The sequence below is a fragment of the Hydra vulgaris genome, chromosome 06, assembly GCF_038396675.1.
Source record: "Hydra vulgaris chromosome 06, alternate assembly HydraT2T_AEP".
Taxonomy (NCBI): domain Eukaryota; kingdom Metazoa; phylum Cnidaria; class Hydrozoa; order Anthoathecata; family Hydridae; genus Hydra; species Hydra vulgaris.
The window spans coordinates 8250390-8270973 of record NC_088925.1 but is presented as its reverse complement, the minus strand read 5'-3'; positions in this window follow the sequence as shown (position 1 = coordinate 8270973).

The window sequence follows — 20584 nt, the reverse complement described above, 5'->3', positions numbered from 1 at the left end:
AAAACAAATACTGTGAACTATAATATATATATATATATATATATATATATATATATATATATATATATATATATATATATATATATATATATATATATATATATATATATATACTGTAAACTATAATATAATATATAAACTATAATATATATTGATAAGGTTGAAAATAAATTATCCGAATTCAATTTATCTACAAAGAAGCATTTAATTTCTAGTGTAACTGACGGTGCATCAATTATGAAAAAGTATGGAAGATTAAGCGGTATGGAACATCAACGTTGTTATGCACATGGGCTACATTTAGCAGTTTATGATATTCTCTAAAAAAAAAGTTGAGATTACTGACGAATTATTCTCATAAGTATTGTGTAAACAATTCAAAAGATCCTGAGAATTGTTCAAATGTTTTGTAAATCACCACTCAAAAATGAAATTTTACAAAAATACGTAAAAATTACATACAATAAAGAACTCAAGTTAATACTTGATGTAAAGACAAGCTGGAACTGTCTTCTTGCAATGTTGGAGCGATTTATTGCATTAAAAACATGTATATTAAAACTATTGATAGATTTTAAACACAACAATATTAACAATATTTCGGAGAACCATTATTTAGTGGTGCAGACTGTAGTAACGGCGTTACAACCAATTAAATTGGGAAGTCCAGAAGGTATATTATATGAAATTAAAAATATTACAAAAAAATGGATATTTTTGATGTAACGAAAAAGCGTACAAATAATTTTTTCGGCGGCAGGTCTTTTTATCACGAAAATTCGGCCATCTTTAAGTGATAGCGCTATTTATGTTTTTTGACAATTTATGTTTTTTAAGAAATTATTTTAAAAATTAATATATATAAAATATAAGGTTATTGAAGTTTATATTTATTTTGTTTTAAGAGTCTTGTTTCTAAGAATTATTTTGTATTTATTTTCTTGATAAAAGTAATAGTATTTAAAAGGCGTTTGTTTTTTTTGTATTTGTTTGAATTTACACATTTCCCCCACCTAATAGGATAAATTCTTGCTTGTAACCTACTCCCGGGATTTCCCGGGATCCCGAAAAATTATTTATTTTTGTCCCGGAATCCTGGGAATCAGATTTTTACGGGAAATGAGAAGCCCTACTCATATTAGTACTCATGCCAAATGTATTCAATGCTAATATCAAATTAGTTAATTATTTTGTCTCAAATTGGCTATTCTGGCGCACTGTGCACCGCCAACAACAAAAAACCAACGGTGGTACAACGTTGTACTTTAAGTTATGGTTGCATTTTAAGTTGATTCGATGTTATACTTTGTGTTGTATGTTCATCGGAATTATAATTTGAATATAATTTTTCTTTTCTCTTATACTTATTTGTTAAAAAATATATGGACTATATAAAGGGTGACATGTATAAATGACCCATGCAGTCGCGTTGATAATAAGCTTATCACTGTTTTCATAGCTAAACAAATGTCGTTAAATCAACATTGTATTTGCATTGGAAAATATAGCCAACGTTTGCAATATTTTTATATGGGTATTTGTGCTAGCAGAGTAGCGATAATGGCCTGTAGTTACAAGCGAATAATATAAATACCATTTTTGTACAATGGTCTTACATTAGCAAGTCTCCACGGTAATGGCAAGTAGCAGATTTCAATTGAAGCTTTGAAAACTAAAGTTATTGGTGATGTCCATGTGGCCAATAAGTTTTAAAAATTGAACAAGGATCGCAAGATTTATAATAAAAAATAATAAAAGATCTATTTTAAATTTAAATCAAATTTAATATGATTTAAATAGATTTAAATTATAAAATAGATTTTTTATAATTTTTTGATTTTTTTATAAATTTAAATTTTTTTAGCGATATATTCAACAATACTGTCATCAATATCTACGGTGTTAATTGTATTATCCGATTTAAAATCTGGCACGATGTTTAAGATTTCGTTAACAAACGCGGAACTAAATTGGTTGTTAATAATTTTCGCAATTTTATTTTGATCGTTTGTTATTGACCCTAGGTTGTTTCTTACTTTATTACTTAGTTTAACTGGTTTTTGGTTATTTTTTAATTCAAATATTTATATAATTTATAAATATTTATAAAATAGGATTTTTTTAAATTTTAAACTAATTCTTGCTCAAATAATTTCCTAACCAATAACACTTCTGTTTTCACTTCTTTACATATCATTTTGCACTGCCTAATTTTAACTATATCCTTCCATTTAGACAAAAAAAATAATGTAACAAATCATTTTCTTTCTATTAAAAAAAATCCTTAAATAGCTATTTATCCAAAGAGTTACACTTTTGCATTTCAAATTTACGTTTATTTTTGGGGCAAAGTAACTACAAGGTTCCGTTAAACACATCAGTAATGCATCTACAGTAATTGTACTGGTTGGTCTTTAAAACATTAATTCAATTCATACTATTTAAATAACTTATTTGGAAGTTACCTATTTTATAATCCATTTAATAAATTGGTTGCTCAGGCTCACATTTTCAAAAATGATAAATTCAAAACTAAGTATTTACAAACAAACAAATGGTCTTTGGCTACTTTGCCTAAGATTAATTTGATTCAAGCTCAGTAATATCATCAAAATGCAATGTTAATATAAGATCTAATAACCCTGTTTTTTTTTTTTAATTGAAATGTTGATATACCCACATGTTGAATCAAAAATTGCTCAAAATAAGTTTCTTGAAATAGGAATTCAATTCTACTTCTACTTGATAAAATTAGACCATTTAATATTTGGGACATTGAAGTCTCCCATTATTCCTTAATGACGAATTTTCCGACATAAGCCTTAGCATTTTTAAATACATTACCCTGATCTATAATATCACCATATGATATGGCGTGTATATACATCCAACTAAATATTTAACATATTTTTAGATCTGCATATAGTTATTATTGTCTAAACTTGTTCAATCTTACGGCAAGTAAAAAAAATATCTTTAAGTAAATACGAATTTATTTCATTGTCTATATATAATGCAACGTCGCCTCCCTTCTTTCATAGCTTCTACCTTTTCAGTACAAATTATAACAAGTGACGTTGGTATTTGAAAATTCATTAAACGATGTCTCGGCAATCCCAAATATGTCAGTTTTATTTATAGAACTTTAATTAGTTATTTGAGCTGAGGAAGATTAAATTTAACTTTGCTGGGTTGGAGTTCAGGGTTTTTTTCTAATTTTATTTAGGTGCCCCACCTAAATAAAATTAAAAAAAGTGAATGTTTGTAATACTGATGGCATATATATTTTTTGTCTTGAAGTGGCATGAATTTTAACATTGATTTTAGATCTTTTACTTTTTCTATTGAGATTTCTTTTTTTTTAAGCACCTTCGATTGCACAAACTTAAAATTGTTTGCCATTTTTTTATTACTTAAATTTTGGTATCTAGTGTTATAGTTAAGAGTATTTTCCAACTTCCATTCAGAACTAAACTCAGTTTTGTATTCAATAATCCATGGCTTATCAGCTGAGTATTTAAGTATCTTTACCTTAGCATATAGAACATTTTTAGGCAATGAATAATTCTCAGCAATGCACATTGATTTAGAAACACTTGAAATTTCTACAGTTTCTTATATTTCTAACGGTTTAAAAAAATAAATACTGAAAAAATAGATTTAATTGTGAATTTTTGTTAGAAAATGACCGAAAACAGCTCTTTTTAATCGTTAAAATTTTATCATTATTAAAACCTAATTTTCTCCCTAAATACAAAACCTTCATTTTAATTTTCGTTGCATACAAAGATAAATAGTAGATAAATTTATCTTAATTTATTTAAAAATGTAAATATGCATTGATACATCTTATAAAAAATGCATTTAAAAAATGCAATTTTTATGAGTTTAAACTGATTTTTGTAGTGCTAGGACTTTTTAGACCACATTATTTTAAAATGGGGCAAGTTGGGGCAGCTAACTTTTTTAGTTTCTAACAGAATGATACAAACTCTCTTTAAAACAAGAATTGGCTTTGCGAAGGAAGTCTAAGGTAAAAAGCCCTAGCACTATAAAAATCAGTTTAAACTCATAAAAATTGCATTTTTTAAATACATTTTTTATAAGATGTATCATTGCATATTTACATTTTTTTATAAATTAAGATAAATTTATCTATTTTCTTTGTATGCAACGAAAATTTAAATGAAAGGTTTTGTATTTAGGAAGAAAATCTATTATTTCAGTATTTATTTTTTTATACCGTTAGAAATATAAGAAACTGTAGAAAGTAGTTAGCTAATAACATTGTTTAACTTTTCGCTACTTAAAAAACTATATTTTTGCCGAATTTCAAGTGTTTCTAAATCACTGTGCAATGGTTTGAAAGTCCATCATCTGCTATTCTTTAATTTGAATCAACTTGATTGGATTCTTTCAAGGTATGTATTCTGGAATTCTGACAAGGCCAGTTGGTCTGTAAACTTCAGCTACTTCCATATTTCTTTCAATAATACTATGTAAACTGTCTATCTCCTGGATAACACTATGTCCTGGTTTTAATTTGTGGATGATTTTACATGAAAATTTTTAAAGCAATCATCATAAAACTATATCTATTCTGTGGTACACAAGAGTCGCTACATAAACAAATTTCAGTTACCTGAGATTCATCTGCAACTATTTGATCAAGAATAACAAGAAGTGCACTAGTTATATCATTTCCAGTTTGGCCATTAGTAAGTTCTGACCAGACTGCACTATAATTTTTTTTTTATATTGAGCATTCAAATGAAAAACAGTCAACTTTTGTTTGTAAAAAAAGTTGGAAGCGTTTGCTGTTGGTAGGCTGAAAACATTTTCCATATCGAAGCAAATAACACAATTGATCTGGGTTAAATATTGGTCTATATATACTTTTATCTTGCAAAATAAAAGTATGTATAGACCAATATAGAAATAATATTGTCAGAAACGCATTTTTCACAATATTTCTCATACAAAATGGTCATATTCAGATTTTCTTGAATGTACTCTTTTTTTGTACTTTTGCAACAAAAGTGACTGTTGATTCTGGGAATGCTTTGAATATGCTTACGTACAGAACCTTTAATGTAATTTGGGACAGTTCGACTAGGTACTTTACCTCTTTTATACTGTTGAGGTGTTCCTGTTGTTTTTTTTTGTTAAATGGTAATTTCTAATTCTTTTTCATCAATATCTAAAGTACATAGATAAAATTCTTTGCAATCATGTATAAGTTCATCAGAAACAATAAAGTAATATGAATAACTATGTTTTTTCAATTCTGAATTTTCAGTAAAACGAAACCTTTTTTTGTTCTCTACAATTGTAGTTTGGGAGTAAAAAAGACGCTTTTCTTGATTACTTAAAACCCAGTGCTGTTTGTGCAAATTTTTTTGATCAGCAATGCTAATTTTTAATTTACATTTAAAACGACATTGAGTGTGGTCTTTTCTACAGTCTTTTATAAGTTTGTATTTTATCATTTGAGGCTATGTATTGCTGACCAATCTGTCTAAGTTTTTTTCTTAATTCTTTTTTCCAGGAGGTAGGGTCTCGTTTTTGTTCTCCCGTGTTTTCTGCTACTTTCCCTAACATCTCTGCTAGAATCAGTTTGATTAAGTGAATCATCATTTTTATCAATAAGTTGCTATCGAATAACAGAGATAGATTTGGAGTAGTTTAATTGAAGATTATGTTGTAATTTAATGTAATCTGTTCCTATAAGATTCTAAATTATTAAATATTATATATACAATAATAATAACAATATTAACAACTATAATATATTAAATATATAGAACTATATAATAAGCATTGACTAGTCTAAACAATTAGTGAATTATTTAGACTATTGACTAGTCTAAACAATTCATGATTTTATAATTTAGAGAACTCTATATTTATATTCGTACCTTTAAGAGACTTCATCAGTAGTTTCATGGTCCGCTACTTAATTGATAACAAATTAGTGCGGTCGGTTGATATTTTTTGACCTAACAATATTTCACTGCCGGACACCAACAAATCCTTTTGTACAACTAAAGGTAATATGAGGCGTTGCGAACGAAAGGGGCACACCAACCAATTTTCGAAAATCCGTTTTCTTTAACCATTTTTTACTTTAGTCAGTCATCTACAATATAACACAAGATCAACGTGTCAGTGGGCCTCTTCCTGACTGAAAATCCCTTGTTGTTTACACGTGATAAAATCTCAAGAAACACACTTTGTAACGAGTAAAACGTTCGTCCGAAAGAGGCACAGCAACCACCAACTACCACAGAGGGGGAGGGGTGTAAACTCTCCTACCACGTGGTAGGAAAAAGTGTAATTTCGCGCGCTTACTAAAAACTTGATTTTGGTTGGTGTGCCCCTTTCGTTCGCACCGCCAGGCACAAACCGTTAAACTAATAAAATTTGTTTAATTGGGACTTTAAAGATAAGAAAGATTTGTGCCTTGTTGGCGCCATTAAATTACGTTACGGTTGTAATAATAACAAAATTCGAGGAGGCTGAATAAGTGCGAATTTCATAACTGCGAATCTGCATAAGTGCGAAGCAGTTACAAAGACTGGCATAAGTGCGAATTGGCATAAGTGCGAATTGGCATAAGTGCGAACTTGCCAATTCGCCACTTATGCCAATTTGCACTTATGCCAATGTTTGCAAATTCTTTCGGCGCACTTATGCTAATTCGCGCTTGTGCCAGTTCGCACTTATGTCAGTTTTTGCAATTGTTTCGCACTTATGCCAGTTCGCACTTATGCCAATGTTTGCAAATTCTTTTGGCGCACTTATGCCAGTTCGCGATTGTGCTAGTTCGCAGTTATGCCAGTTTTTGCAAGTGATTCGCACTTATGCCAGTTCGGGCTTGTGCCAGTTCGCACTTATGCCAGTTTGCACTTATGCCAGTTGCAATTATGCAGGTTCGCAGTTTTGAAATTTGCACTCATTCAGTCGCCCCCATAATTCGGACGAATAAATACAAACATGGCAGGTTGTTAATAATTGAACTTTGCAATGACATCGCAAATGGTGGACGTTTTTTATTAACGACTATAAATAATTTTTTAAAGAGTAAAAAAAGAAAAAGAAAAATCAATAAATCAGAAGAAATTTTCCTTTAGTTTTTCAAAAATAAAATCTATTGTAAAGAAAACGAAGTATCTAAAAAGAAGAAAAAAGAACGAACTAATTAAAAGAATATAAAATAAATTACAAAAGTAACGAAAATAAAAGTAAACAAAAAAAAAGTTTAAAAATTTGGGAAAACTCGGCATAACATACTGCTTTTACTTTTTCATATTTTGTTAGTTATTCATTTCATATTATGATTTATTTTAAGTTAGTTTTATTTAGTTATGTAATGATATTTTCTTTTCTTTAGTTTTTAGTATATGTAGTGCACATAGTTTTACTATTTGTTGTTAATCATTAAAATCATTTGCTAATGATTTAATCTATATCAAGCTAGTTTTATAACGTGTTTTTTTTTTCTTTTAATGTTTTATGTATAAATTATTGTTACTAGTTTGCTTGATTATATTCTTATACTTTTTTTAGCAGTAATTTTGTTTGTAATGTTTGTCCATGTCGCTGGTCCAGAAATTTCTCGAATGATCAATGAGTTTGAAAATGAAGTTCGCAGTTTTGCTTCTTAGGGTAATCAACACCGTCGCCATCATGAAGTCAGAAATAGTTTTCAGACTCGTTATCTTCATCACGTGTCTGAAGTGGTAAATCTATGCGCGATGATGGGAATCCTTTTGCGGAGCAGTTACTGCAGACAGCAGACAACCATAAGGTTATAATGTCCAATTCATCCGAAAAAACTGTTCAAGAAGCCAAGATCACAGCGCAACAGCAATACAACGAGTACGTAACTGACCGTCTAGTGTCCAGGCAAAAGTCAATCCATGAGCTTTTGAAAAGAAACAAATTTGAATTGTTCCACATTTTGAAAATTCCAGGTTCCAAACATAAAACTAAAATCACTGATCTTAAACATGACTTCAACATCTATTGTAAAATGTATGTAGCAAGTCAAAATTGTGTTGGTGATGTCGAGGATTTCTTTTCAAACAAAAACAATCGTTATCCGCCGTCAATTTCTGAATTCGGAAGGAAGCGTAAGGTCACCAGCAAATCAGATGTCCTCATTTGTTTGGATCAGTATGGTAGTGAGAAAAACAAGACTTCAACCCTGACTATGAGGTTTCTGCTCTGATTGTCACCCGAGATCGTCAAAGACATTCTCTGACTACTGCAAAAATGTGATTGGACCATTCGCGGACAGACTTCTGAGATCCGTGCAGCGCCTTGACATTGTTTTTGATTGGTATGTCCTAAAAGGCTTGAAGTCCGAAATACGGGAAGATCGTGGGTCAGGGCAACGCATAAACGTCACAATGGGTACACTTATTCCAAAAAAGTTTGACAAATTCCTATCTGTACACTTTTAAAAGACGCAACTGTTCGGCCTTATTTCAAGATTCGTTTTAACGCAATCCGTAGTTGGAAAAGTTATTGTTTGTACCATTGAAGAAACTGCATGTGCCAGTCAAAAAGATTTAGATGTATTGTTCATATCGCCATGTAGTGCTCAAGAGCCAGATGGCTGTCTTTTGCTCCATGCTAATCATGCACTGAAAAATGGCAACTCAACTATAACTATACGCACTGTCGACTCCGATGTGGTCGTTACAACACTTCTGTGTTTAGCCAGATGATTGGAGTGAAAGGCTTTTGGATTGATTTTGGAGTTGGAAAAGGAAGACGAATGATAGGAGTTTACCATCTACATCAACACATTCCAGATGATGTATCATCAAATTTACCCTTCTTCCATGCCTTCACCGGATGTGACACAGTATCAATATTCTGTGAAATTGAAAAACAAACGGCATGGAAAGCGTGGATGAACTGCCGAGTAGTTGATACTGCATTTCACAATCTTTTAACGTCAGACTTAAAAAACAATGTCTTAACTGATACGGCAATAAAGGCCATTGAGCGATTTGTAGTGTTGATGTACAATCGATCATCAGCCGCTGCTGGCGTTAACGAATGCCGCCGTATCCTCTGCACCTTTAAAAATAGAACAATTGAAAACATTTTGCCGACTGCAGACGCTCTTCTCCAGCACAAAGAGAGCAGCACTCCAGGCACACTTATAGAAACAATGCTTGCCTGCTGTTACTCCAGGATATGTACCCACTGAATGGGGATGGAAAGATTCTGCTGATGACTGCTATACACCACTTTGGTGCATTCTGCTGGAGGTTTCTCGACATTGCCAGGAACTAATTCGTTGTTCGTGCAAAACTGAGTGTAAAAACTCTTCATGTAAACGACATGGTTTACCATGCACTAAGCTGTGTGCATGTAATAGCTATTGTTACTATTAAACAAATGGTGATTCATATGAAGAGCAAGAAGTTGAAGTAGACCCGGAATTCAAACCATGTTCTCCAGATTTTTTTCCATGACGAATAGTAATCCAAAAGTGTATTGTAAATATGTAAATACTTGAAAACGTTATTCTGTTTACAATACTGCTATTATACTTTACCAATTCTCTCTATCATTACACTAAAGAAGTTCGTTTATGTCTTATTGGCAACCAATTCTTGCTCACTTTTTAGTTGGTAATTTTAACACATCTAACAAGTTTTGAGATTTGTCTTATATTTTCTATATAAAAATGATGAGTTATGTTATTGTTTGATCAGCATTCCAGTGTATTGTTTTTCCATAATTGTTAACGATACCAAGACCTCATTGTTTTAAGATGCTTCTTGTGCATAATGTCAACTCCTTCCTTACCCACTGACATGTCATAGTCCTTTATCACTGTTATCTTTTAATTGATTTCATTTAGTGTTTACTACAAGTTACTTGAAGTGAATTGCTTGAATACTGTGAGTATGTAGGCAATAAATGTGACAAAATTATAATGTGATGATAAACAAAGCCATAGAATATCCGTTATTTGATGATTTATGTTTCAACAGATGTCTGTCATTAACTGAAGAATTACAAGAACCTTGGAATCCTGATGTTTTATTTCTTATCGATTATACTCGGTCGTTGCTGTTGACAAGTGAACGATTTCATTGTCAGTAGACTTTTTATTGGCAAGAACCAAGAACATTTAACAATCTCATTAACGAAGTACGTATGTATCATAAACTTTAATGTATTATTACTTATTCATTTCCATATAAATGTGCGTTTCTTGTTATATCATCGAACAAAACGGCGTTTATTTAAAGAGGATATCATCACTTGTTCTAAACTTGTGACCATTTAAAAAAGTTCAAGATGGCCGATGGCGGCCATCTTGAATTCTCAAAACTATGGTTTTAAGTAAGCTTTTTGTAACTTTTCTCATAGAACAAGATGGCGTTTATTTTAATTGGATGTCACTGCTAGTTCTAAAGTTATGACCATTTGAAAACTTTTAAGATGGCCGATGGCAGCCATCTTGAAATTTCAAAACATTGATTTCAGTCAGTTTTATGTAACTTTTCTCTTAGAACAAATCAACGTTTATTCGAAGTGCATATCACTACTGGTTCTACAGCTATGACCATTTAAATATATTCAAAATGGTCAATGGCGGCCATTTTGAATAATTTATCTGTAAAACGTTTCCCGATGAGTAACAAGTTTGTGTCTCGCTATTTTTTTGTAGCTCATACCGTCCACTATTACTATGCAAAGCTACACGCTGGTGTCCAGAAGTGAAATACTTTTATGATAGCCAGCTGCACTAAATAGAGTTTTAGCGGTTGTTTAACAGCGTAAATAAAGTCTTGGCTAATCTGATTGGTCAAAGGACATACGGTCAGTTGATAATAACAGTCATCACTTTTTTGGATATGCGGCCTTCTGGTTCTTTTAATATAACCCTAAGTTTTATGATTTTTGTGACTAGAATCACTCAAAACATAAATTTCATCATAGAGAATATTTTTTAGTAATAAACAGAAAAAAAGTCAAAACTGGATATACGGCCTCTTGGTACTCGGCTGGCGATATGTCAAAAATAAAATCTGAAAAAAAAAGTAGAAAATGAAAAATGACAAAAATCAAAAATCTCGATATCTTAAAAATTTTTGGTTTATTTCTCACCTAAGTTGAAAACTTACACCACCATATTAAATCCTATTGAAATTATGATAAACAGCTGTTAGAAAATGCGCATTTGACCCTAAGCCACGCTAGAAATTTTAAACGTGTTTTATAAGTTAGTTTTACACGTGTTTAGTAAAATTTTGTAAAATTTTGTAAAACAATAGTTTTACACGTGTTTTGTAAAAAATATTAGTTATGATTTATAAATTGAAATTTTTTAAAAAGATACTTATTTTGTAACATGGAATCCGATCGGATGTTTTCATGAACTGACCGAGATAAATATAGTCTAGAAGAAAAAAAGTCCCTCCCCCAACTTTTTATTAAACCTCCAAAAACCCACCACCCCACCCCAGTTTATTGAATCTGGGCTAAAATTCAAATCCCTTCTTTTATACCCACCGTGAATTAACGACTCGAGAGTAATAAGAGGTCAAATAAGCGACATTGGTACGGAAGAGGCGTAAGCATTCTTGTTAAATGCTCTTCCGTGGTGCTCTATGATATGACCGTTAGGTCTCCTTGGAGAATAAAATACCGCCATTTACATCAAATGTTAGAAAATGATTTTTTCCCTCTGATTATTAAGGTGCTCCAACAAGACCTAACGGTTGCGGAATAGCATTTAAGGAGAAATTTCACGCGGCCTTATATACCTAGGCCAGGTATCAAGCCTTAGACCTCTCAATTATAAGCTAGCGCTCCAGTCATTGCGCCACGGCTGATTAAGTTCAGCTCTGATTCAAATCAACAACAAATAAATAAAATACATACCGGAAAAGACGTAGTTATAAAGTCGATCGAAAAAACAGTAGGTCCAAAAAACAGAAGGTTAAAAATACAGTAGGTTGAAATATCAGTAGGTTGAAAATTCAGTAGGTTGAAAATTCACCTTGAGGCTTAAGTTAGTAGTTCATTTTTTAATTAGTAGTAAGCATTAAAAATCATAAGTTGTAGGTTGAAGATCAAAATTGTAATGTTCTATGATTTTAGAAATTTCAAAATTAGGTCCAGTTTTAGGCCACCTTAAAAACTACTAGAAAAGAACTTATTTATTTATTTATATTTTTTTTCGCCGTTTAATAACTTTCACAATTTAAAAGTTTATAAATAAAAACACTGGCGGGGCAAGTAGAAGACATTATTTTGTCTTATCACCGAGCCCCAATCGTACGTATTTACAATTGCCCTATAATATATTTATATTTTACAAAGTATTTATTAAAAATTATAAATGTAAAAATAAATAACAATTAGTTTAAGAAACACTTCAAAAACAATATTCATGTTAAAAGTAATAATCAAGTAAACAAGAAAAACTGAAAGAAAAATTTAAAAAAAAAATTAATTAATAAAAGAGCACGTATTTACAGGAGCCACACTATATACGTATATTATACAAAGTATCTATTGAAAAATATGAAAATAAAATTTATAACAATTTGTAATAAAGTAATATTTAAAAAAAGAACAAAAAATTCAAAATAAAAGAGTACTTCATTTTAAAAAACCGTTTTATATATGTATATTATAAAACCAAATTAATTAAAAGTAAAATAAATAACAATTCATTAATAGTTAAATAGTAAAATGTTCAAGAACTAAGATTTCAGCAATAATTTTTAAGTTTAGAGGAAACACCATGTTGATAAATTCTGAGACATTTTATATGATTGAATTTTAGTTTAAAAGAGGCATTTAAAATGGGATATGTTAAAATCCATATGTAATAACACCTGTTTCGATTCATTTTTAAATTGATGTATACTAACTTTTTTCGTATTTGCAATATTAGGAAACTTTTTCCACAAATAGAGTCCAGGATATTAAATTGAATATGTAATTTGTTTTGAATTATATTTAGGGACAATGTAGTTATTATTTGAAAATTTTGTCGGGTGTTTATGCACTACTTTTTCAAAATAGGACTGAAATTTTAGGAGTCCCATTTTTATTTTATACATGAACATTAAAACTTGATGTAAGTTTGTTTTATAAACATTTAATGCGCCCAGTATACGCAGAAGAGGCTCGCATGGTACAATTTTATCAGCTCCAAATAATATTCTGCAGGCATGTTTTTGTTTACTGTTCCTTTTTTTTTATTTTGTATGATTTGACTTGCCCATGCAATATTACAATAAACCAAATAAGAATGAATGAAAGAAAAATATAAACTTTTTAAAGATTTATTATTTAGAAATGGTTTAGCCCTATATATCATGGCAATATTTTTTGATAATTTTTTTTCAATTCTTTTTATATGATCACTCCAACATAAATGTTCATCTAATATTACGCCGAAAAAGTTAACTGAAGTTTCTCTTTTAATGTTAGCGTTATTGATTATTAGATTTGGCAGTTTAATGGGAATATTTTCTAATTTATTTACTTTATGAAATAAAATAAACTTGGTTTTATCCACATTTAGAGACAGTTTATTACTTATAAACTATTCATTAACCTTACCCAACTCTTCGTTAGCTGTTTCAAAAAGTGTTTTAATATCTCTGTGGGAATAAAAAAGATTGGAGTCATCTGCAAAAAGAATACAATTTAAGAAGTGTGTTGCTAAATTTAAATCATTTATATATACTAAGAATAATAAGGGTCCTAAAATAGAGCCCTGGGGGACACCACAAGTTACAGCACATGGAATTGTTTGTTTTTGCACATATTGGATGAATTGCATTCTATTGGTCAAATAGCTTTTGAACCAAAGTAAGTTATTATTTTTTACTCCATAATATTCAAGTTTTTTATTAATATGTTATGGTTTACAGTATCAAAAGCCTTTGACAGATCAATGAAAACTCCTAATGTAAAGTAGTTAGTACATAATGCGTTTGTTATTTGATTGACTATTTCAAGCACTGCATGTTCAGTGGAACATTTTTTTTTTTAAACCAAACTGTTTTGAGTACAACATATTGTTTTCTGATAAATAATTAAATAGCCTGTTGCACATTATTCTTTCAAGCAATTTTGAGAAACACGGTAATATAGATATAAGTCTATAATTAGAAATAATAGAGTCATCGCCAGTCTTAAAAACCGGTGTGATTCGTGCAATTTTTAATTTTTCCGCGACAACACCTGTTTGAAAAGAAAGATTAAAGATGTGAAACAAAAGAGGTTCGATTATATGATGAACAAATTTTACAACATTAACGTTAATTTTATCAAATCCAGCACTTTTGTTAGTTTTAAGATTATAAAAGGCGGTTCGCGATTCAATTAATTTAAGATTAGGTTCATCTATAACTTTATCGTAATTTTTTAAATAAGACTCTAATGAAGTTGAATTCAGAGGAATTTTTGATGCCGAATTTGGATCAGCATTAATAAAAAAACTGTTTATTTTTTCAGCAATAATTGATTCATCATAATTATTTTTTTCATCAACTGTTATTTTTTTTGGCAGAGTGTTTCTCGCATAATTATTTTTGCCAATTACTTCTTTAATTACATTCCAAGTTTTTTTAGTGTTTCCGCTTGCTTTGTCTAATAGCTTTGCATAATAAAGCTTTTTAGAGTTGTTTTTTTTTGTTTTTTCTAATACATTTTTGTAGTTTTTATATGTCATTTCGTTTTTATAAGTTTTTTTTTTTTAAGTATTTATCATATAATTTTTGTTTTCTTTTTGAGGATTTTAGTAACCCATTAGACATCCATGGAGTCATAACTGTTTTTGTGTTCACAATAATTTTTTTTCAGGAAACGCTGTTTCAAATTGCTTGCAGAATTGACTTAAAAATATATCATATGAGTTGTTAGTATCGTTTGATTGCAATACCAGATTCCAATCAACGTTGTTTCTTAAAAGGTTTTGAAACTGTTTTACAGAGTTTTCATTGATCTGTCGCCTAAATACGGTAATTTTAAAAGGAATGTTGTTATATATTATGCTATTAGTAACTAAGAATGTTGGTAAATGATCTGATAAGTCAGATTTGATTATACCTGTCTTAAGACGGTTATTATGAAAGTTATTAGTTATTATATTATCAAGAAGTGTAGAAGAGTTGTTAGTCACTCTAGTTGGCTTGTTTATTGTTGGAACTAAATTATTTTGAAGAAGAGTGTTTATAAAATTTTTTACATAATTATTTGAAGCATGTTTTTTTAGGTCAATGTTTAGATCACCAGCCAAAAAGACATGATCTCGCGTTTTATTGATAGCTGTTATAAATGATTTCAGATGAGTTTTAAATTTTTTTAAATTACCTGACGGTGGTCTATATGTCGCGTATACATTAATTTTTTTTTTTTTTTTTGCCGTTAAATAATACATACAAAATAATTCAAATACATAATGGCTCACAATCTATTTCATTCACACAGCAGTGGCGGATTAAGACTTTTCGGAACCCGGGGCTATTTAAAAGTAGGAGGCCCCGTTCCACTAACAACGACAAAAATGAGTAAAACAAAGACTTTTTTTTTTTTTTTCTGCTTTACTTCCCCGCAAACTCTGCAATCACATCGCTGAAATCCAAAGTTTCTAATAATTTTGACTCAATAGTTAATCTAGTTATATTACTTAAACAACTATGGACATTTGTTGATCGGTACATGTTCTTAATTCTTTTAAAAGTACAGAATGATCTCTTAGCCTCGCAATTTGTTATGAGAATAGTTAGAAACAAGCGATATGCTATATAAACATTGGAAATACATCAATAATATCGGTTTCAACAATCCAATTTAAAACATGCAGAGGAATCAATGTGTTTTCAGTCTCAGATTTATCTTTTTTATGCGGAAAAAAACCCGGCTGCAACTTTAATAATGTTACAAATTGTTCTATTTCAAATATGAAACAATCTTCTAAATCATTTAAGTACACTTCTACAACTTTTTTCGCGCTAACTTGCAATTCCATGGTACTAATAGTTAACAGCTTCGATAGAAATCCAAATAACTTATTTACGTGGTTTTAACCATCACATCTTATAGTTACTTGTGTCAGAAGTTTGTCAATAATGACAAAAAATGTATTCACTCGAAACTTGTCGGATACGCTAAAAGAATCAACTTGGTTTTCTCCGTTGCTCAATTTTTTAATTACCTTTCTTTTGTTCTTATCCGAATAGTCTTTTTCAATAAACGAGCTAAGTTTTTTTGATTCATCCTCAAATCTCGTAAAGTCGTTTCGTAAGTTTTTTATAAAGTCAATTAGTGAAAGCAACATACTGCTTGCTGTATGCAAATCTAATCTAACTTTTTGAAGAAATTTGCTAACTGCATTAAACCTCTTAAGTATGTGATGCCAAAGTACAACCATGAATGAAAACTCTAGCTTAGTGATCTTATTTAATAAACACAAAGCTACATGACAAGTATCACATTTTTCTTCTGTATCCTCAGCTATATGACATAGCGCTGCATGAATCCCATCAAAATTTTCTACTAAACTTTTTGAAGCATCTGACCTACATGACCATCGTGTACCTGATAGGCGCTTGAGTGTAGCATGATTTCCTTTCAATAAATCCCATCTATGTGTTGAAGCTACAAAAAATGAACCCAAACTCTGGAGAACTCAAAAATAGTTGATAGAATTGATGCACTCACTGACACTACCAAACTTAAAGAATATCCAGCGCAGGGGATATAAAAAGCTAATTCACTCCGCTCTTTTAAACGTGCTTGTAATCCAGAATATTTACCAGACATATTGCTTGCATTATCGTATGTAATTATCTAAGTAATTTTATTATCTAAGTAATTTCCGTTATTTGACGATCCTATAACTTCACTATGGCCTCGAAATGCTAAAACTCTTCCAGCTAAAAAACGAATAACCGCTACTATTCTATTTAAGATTGCAGACCAATAATTAAATTCCCTTTTAATCTGGCTTACCATATATTCATCGACATGAGTATTTTATTTTATGAATTCTATCCACTTAATCATACATTGAATATGTTCCTTGCTGTTTTCGTGGCCGAAAATAGTTTGTTTAGCTTTTTTCCAATTGTAAAAGCCACTTTTGACAAATACGTTGTCGTAATCGGTTGAAAACAACTTGCAAACATAACAAAATACACATCCAATGGATTCAGAAAACATTACCCATTTTCGGTCACACTTTTCGCCATTATTCATCACTTTTTGAAAATATTTAACCGAATAATATCTGTACTGGTTTTTGAACATCTGCTTCGAAAATTCGAAATTAGAGTCTTTATTTTGAAAAAAAAACATACCCCTTGTTTAAATACTTCATACGTTCATTTTCCTTTAATTGTAATGGCCATAAAGCAGGGTCTTCGTGTAGAATGGTATCTAGAAAAAAAATCATGATAAATAAGCCTAATACAAAATAATAAGTGACAATCTATAGAATAAAAATATTAACTGCCTAAAAAGTAAATTGTTTGTTTAGCAAATGTTAGAGGTGTCATTAAAGATAGTAAAAACTGGAGTACCTGAGTCAAGCTCATTATTATGCATTGTAGATTCAACACCTTCAACTTCTTGAATTTCATTTGAAGGACCTTGGCAGGCTACCTCATTTTCCGTGTTATTGTTTTCATTTTTTCTTTCATTCTTTTTATTATTATCTACAGTTTGTGGAAATTGCATATTAGTTTGGTTTGATGAAAAAAAATTTATCATTTTCGGAAGTTTAGCTACCATTTCCTCTGTCTCTTTCTTCAATCTTCTTTTAGAAGCTCTACTTTCATATTTTCTTAGCATTTTAATTATAACTGTATAACCTGAAAAGTGTTAAACTGTTCTTTTTTTCTCTTTTACGAATTTAGCGCTTCAGCCATAAAATGCATTCACTCAAGAACTCTTTTGTGCAGAAGTACAAAAGAATTGTAGAATTCTAACCGTTAATGCATTTTCAATAACAATATAATTATTCAAATCATTAATAATTTTCCGAAGGGAATTGTTTTTGTAGCAATTTGTACAAATGTTACATTCAATTATTGCTATAAGGCGCTGCTACTAATCTAGTAATTTTTTTTTATAGAAGTAGATGCGCTCCTTCGTTGTCAAAGACCGGAAAAAATATATAATGCAGCGTTTTTGTTGACAGTTATTTTATTTTTGTGCTTTTGTTTTCAGACAATTTAGTAAATTTAACTTTGGCTCTTTTAAGTTAATAAAAGATTTAATTTTCAGAGTTTATAAAAAATTATTTACTTTGAATCGGGGCCCCTAAAATTGTGGGGCCCGGGGCTATAGCCCCCCCTAGCCCTCTTTGATCCGCCACTGTTACACAGAGATCGTTACGTAAACTATAATTAATTGAGTTGTGGATAAAAATACTTACGCCCCCACCAATACCAAAATTACGTGGTTGGTGAACTGATTTGTAATTAATTAGTTCAAATTCTGCATTTGATTCACCACATTTACACCAAGTTTCCGTAAGACAAATAATTTTAAAGTCATGTTTTAATTCATCCAGCAAAAACTTAAAGTTTTCAAAAAATTTTTTTAAACTTCGAACATTAATGTTTAAAATTGAAAAAAACGTTTCCTTTTTTTGTAGATATTGAAAAGATTCAAAAAACTGTATAGTATTGACTTTCAAATATTTGTTGATTAAAATTATCAGAGTCATTTTCGTCCGTGAGAATGATATTTTCATCACAAAATTTAATTATTAGGTTTTCCTCCATTTTTTTGTTTATTTGATTTTGGTTTTAAAAAAATATAAAATAAAATAATGATAATAGAAAATAAAAAGGACATTTGTACAAACACAAAATTGCAAATAAAACAATAAAACCCTAATTCTTGCTTTCTTGGCACGGTTTTTTTGATACCCAATCGCGCACAATTAGCTTATCATACGATATATATGCAAATTTTCCCAGCTGCCTTTCAGTTTTAATTTTTTTCTCTCAAGTCTTTTTTTATTACGTTAGTGTCGTAGCAAAAATCTTCATTAATGAAAATACTTTCACCCTTTAATTTAAAAGAATTTTTTAAAATTTCTACGTTATCTTTGTAATCTAAAAGTTTTATCATGATTGTACGTGGCTTTTTTGCATCTTTGCGTCCGCAGCGATGCGCTCGTTCAATTTTAACATTTTTTTTTGTCTTTAAAGCCTGTTTAAACAGTTTGATCACTTTGTTTCACTTTCTGTCTATGTTTCATTTTCGTATTCTTTCAGTCCATCAATCCTGAGATTATTTCTTTGTGACCGATCTTCAATTTCTCTTAGTTTATTTTAGGGTGCTACATTTTTAGAAATTCTTTCTTTCTCGATAGATTTAATATTATTTTTAATTTTTTTTTCAATTAGTTATTCGTGAAAATTTAAGCTTACTTTTACATTAAATACATCCTTTTCGAATCTTTTAATTTTTTCCATACTGTTGATAATATTTAATTCTGCTTTTTGTTGTCTGTCACTCGTTATCTTTGCATTTGCACTAATAAGTTTAAGAACGCTTTCTTCTTGTTGTTTTATTAGTAACTCTATGTCTTTCTTATCTCAGCGAACATTTCTCTAAACATATTTCTTATTTCGCTAACGGTAACTACCATATTTAACAATTAAATTGATAACAAATGTTAACTTTTAAAAAAAATTTTAAAATTTGTAAAATAAATAAAAAATTCTTTGCAATAAAAGATTGTTCTGTCTGTTCGCCGCAACATTTAACGATTAATTAGATTAAGAAAAGATTAAAAAAAAAAAAAGCTCGTTTGAGAAAATTTGAAAACTTGTCAAAACTCTATAAAAATATTGGCGAACTTAAGCATAAATATTTGCTTATAAATATACCTTTTCACAATACTTTATAAAAATTATATATAATAATATATAAATATACGTATATATGTAAATTAAAACAAAAACAAGCCAATTATACTTGAATAGATTAAGACACGCCGAATCGGATATAGATAAAATATATTTTATCTTTTATACATATATTATAATATATGTGTTATAATTAATTTTAAAGTAGAAAAGTAAAGGATAGTAAATAAGCCTATAAGATAAAGCGAATTGCAGTATAAGAAAGTATATGTAGATAACAAAATAAATGGAATAAACGCAAAAAGGTTACGAAAAAAAATCACGGAAAACTTACGCTTAAAAAAACACGTCTTATCGACTTAAAGGCATGATCATTGTATGTACTTATAGTGTTTTATTTATCACTCATTAGTAATATACATTTTTAAAGACGTTTGAAAACACAAATGTAACAGGGCTCGGTTATTTTAAAAATTACGAAAAAAAAATTACAGTTAAATAAAACCCAGGATTTTCTATCATTGTCATTTCCTTTTTGTAATTTTTAACAAACGGCAAAATAAAAATTAGTGTGATGTTAGTATTAACCTAGTTTTTAACGTTGAAACATAAAGTTAAGTTCAACAAAATGAAAAAATGTCAATAACTAATTTTCCGCAAGGGATTTTTTTTGGTTTACTTTATCATATTTTGAGGTA